The sequence below is a fragment of the Phytophthora infestans genome, genomic scaffold (assembly GCF_000142945.1).
Source record: "Phytophthora infestans T30-4 supercont1.101 genomic scaffold, whole genome shotgun sequence".
NCBI classification, from domain to species: Eukaryota; Oomycota; class Peronosporomycetes; order Peronosporales; family Peronosporaceae; genus Phytophthora; species Phytophthora infestans.
Window position 1 is genome coordinate 1,715 of NW_003303658.1, and position 3,376 is coordinate 5,090.

Below are 3,376 nucleotides of genomic sequence, written 5' to 3' on the forward strand. Positions count from 1 at the left end.
GGCAATGAGCGTAGTCGCATCCGTAAGAGCGCTTGGAAGGATGGCGAGAGCGTATGAAGCGTGCATTTGGAGCGTGGTTGCAGTGGTTGCAGTGGTTGTGCGTGTGTGTATTTGCGTTGGGTTTGTGATTTTGAGTGCGGTTTCAATGTTCAGGCTTCCATATAGGCTACGCGGTTCGGATAGCTGGCTCTCGCCCAGCAAACCCGGGTTCGAGTCCCGGTGTGGGAACATCTTTTGCTTTTCTTTCTTTCTGCTTCTTCTATTTCGTCTACCTCGCACGCTTTCTCAGCGAGATTACCACAAGTGGGTCGTATACTCGGTAAGTTCCACCTGGGAGTTCCTACGCTCCTGCATGTAGTAATGCCAAACCTACCGTCTGAGCCTTTTCACGGTGGCGTGTCGCCACTGTCATCAGCAATGACCTTTCCTCGGACGCCCACTAGCGTCAACCGGCTGAACCGAGCCAAAGGACGGCAAGGTGGCCTCGTGCAGCGTGTAATAAATATGTCGTCACGATGAGCGATGCATAGCGTCGATGGGTTTTTGCGGCTCAGCAAAGGCAATGAGCGGAGTCGTATCCGTGAGAGCGCTTGGAAGGATGGCGAGTGCGTATGAAGCGTGCGTTTGGGGCGTGGTTGCAGTGGCTGCAGTGGTTGTGCGTGTGTGTGTATTTGCGTTGGGTTTGTTATTTTGAGTGCGGTTTCATTGTTCAGCCTTCTCATATAGTCTAGGCGGTTCGGATAGCTGGCTCTCACCCAGCAGACCCGGGTTCGAGTCCCGGTGTGGGAACATCTTTTGTTTTTCTTTCTTTCTGCTTCTTCTATTTCGTCTACCTCGCACGCTTTCTCAGCGAGATTACCACAAGCGCGTCGTAGCTACTCGGTAAGTTCCGCCTGGGAGTCCCTACGCTCCTGCATGTAGTAATGCCAATCCTCCCGTCTGGGCCTTTTCACGGTGGAGTGTCACCACTGTCATCAGGGATGACCTTTCCTCGGCGCCCACTAGCGTCAACCGGCTGAACCGAGCCAAAGGACGGCAAGGTGGCCTCGAGCAGCGTCTAATAAATATGTCGTCCCGACGAGCCGATGAATAGCGTCGATGAGTTTTTGCGGCTCAGCAAAGGCAATTAGCGGGGTCGTATCCGTGAGAGCGCTTGGAAGGATGGCGAGTGCGTATGAAGCGTGCGTTTGGGGCGTGGTTGCAGTGGTTGCAGTGGTTGTGCGTGTGTGTGTATTTGCGTTGGGTTTGTTATTTTGAGTGTGGTTTCAATGTTCAGCCTTCCATATCGTCTAGGCGGTTCGGATAGCTGGCTCTCGCCCAGCAGACCCTAAATCGAGTCCCGGTGTGGGAACATCTTTTGCTTTTCTTTCTTTTTGCTTCTTCTATTTCGTCTACCTCGCACGCTTTCTCAGCGAGATTACCACAAGCGCGTCGTAGCTACTCGGTAAGCTCCGCCTGGGAGTCCCTACGCTTCTGCATGTAGTAATGCCAAACCTACCGTCTGGGCCTTTTCACGGTGGAGTGTCGCCACTGTCATCAGCAATGACCTTTCCTCGGACGCCGACTAGCGTCAACCGGCTGAAACGAGCCAAAGGACGGCAAGGTGGCCTCGAGCAGCGTGTAATAAATATGTCTTCCCGACGAGACGATGAATAGCGTCGATGAGTTTTTGCGGCTCAGCAAAGGCAATGAGCGGAGTCGTATCCGTGAGAGCGCTTGGAAGGATGGCGAGTGCGTATGAAGAGTGCGTTTGGGGCGTGGTTGCAGTGGTTGTGCGTGTGTGTATTTGCGTTGGGTTTGTGATTTTGAGTGCGGTTTCAATGTTCAGCCTTCCATATAGACTAGGCGGTTAGGATAGCTGGCTCTCGCCCAGCAGACCCTGAATCAAGTCCCGGTGTGGGAACATCTTTTGCTTTTCTTTCTTTCTGCTTCTTCTATTTCGTCTACCTCGCACGCTTTCTCAGCGAGATTACAACAAGCGCGTCGTAGCCTCGGTAAGTTTCGCCTGGGGGTGCCTACGCTTCTGCATGTAGTAATGCAAAACTTACCGTTTGGGCCTTTTCACGGTGGAGTGTCGCCACTGTCATCAGCAATGACCTTTCCTCGGACGCCGACTAGCGTCAACCGGCTGAAACGAGCCAAAGGACGGCAAGGTGGCCTCGAGCAGCGTGTAATAAATATGTCTTCCCGACGAGACGATGAATAGCGTCGATGAGTTTTTGCGGCTCAGCAAAGGCAATGAGCGGAGTCGTATCCGTGAGAGCGCTTGGAAGGATGGCGAGAGCGTATGAAGCGTGCGTTGGGGGCGTGGTTGCAGTGGTTGCAGTGGTTGTGCGTGTGTGTATTTGCGTTGGGTTTGTGATTTTGAGTGCGGTTTCAATGTTCAGCCTTTCCATATAGTCTAGGTGGTTAGGATAGCTGGCTCTCACCCAGCAGACCCGGGTTCGAGCCCCGGTGTGGGAACATCTTTTGCTTTTCTTTCTTTCTGTTTCTTCTATTTCGTCTACCTCGCACGCTTTCTCAGCGAGATTACAACAAGCGCGGCGTAGTTGCTCGGTAAGTTCCGCCTGCGAGTCCTTACACTCCTGCATGTAGTAATGCCAAACCTACCGTCTGGGCCTTTTCACGGTGGAGTGTCGCCACTGTCATCAGCGATGACCTTTCCTCGAACGCCCACTAGCGTCAACCGGCTGAACCGAGCCAAAGGACGGCTAGGTGGCCTCGAGCAGCGTGTAATAAATATGTCGTCCAGATGAGCGATAAATAGCGTCGATGGGTTTATGCGGCTCAGCAAAGGCAATGAGCGTAGTCGTATCCGTGAGAGCGCTTGGAAGGATGGCGAGAGCGTATGAAGCGTGCGTTTGGGGCGTGGTTGCAGTGGTTGTGCGTGTGTGTATATTTGCGTTGGGTTTGTGATTTTGAGTGCGGTTTCAATGTTCAGCCTTCCATATAGTCTAGGCGGTTAGAATAGCTGGCTCTTGCCCAAGCAGACCCTGAATCGAGTCCCGGTGTGGGAACATCTTTTGCTTTTCTTTCTTTTTGCTTCTTCTATTTCGTCTACCTCGCACGCTTTCTCAGCGAAATTATTATAAGCGCGTCGTAGCTACTCGGTAAGTTCCGCCTGGAAGTCCCTACGCTCCTGCATGTAGTAATGCCAATTCTACCGTCTGGGCCTTTTCACGGTGGAATGTCGCCACTGTCATCAGCGATGACCTTTCCTCGGACGCCCACTAGCGTCAACCGGCTGAACCGAACCAAAGGACAGCTAGGTGGCCTCGAGCAGCGTGTAATAAATATGTCGTCCCGACGAGGCCGTGGTGATTCCGTCGCAAATGCCGACGTGTTCCCCGAGAAGCTGGGGGGCGGCACAGGCGAA

General features: G+C 53.1%; 1 pseudogene across 1 annotated transcript; it reads left to right on the forward strand.

The window, feature by feature from the left end:
* The first annotated feature begins 2,943 nt into the window (after positions 1-2,943).
* PITG_30429 lies at positions 2,944-3,017 on the forward strand (annotated as a pseudogene). Its single transcript has one exon. The product of its transcript is annotated as a tRNA-OTHER (tRNA).
* The last annotated feature ends 359 nt before the right edge of the window (positions 3,018-3,376 follow it).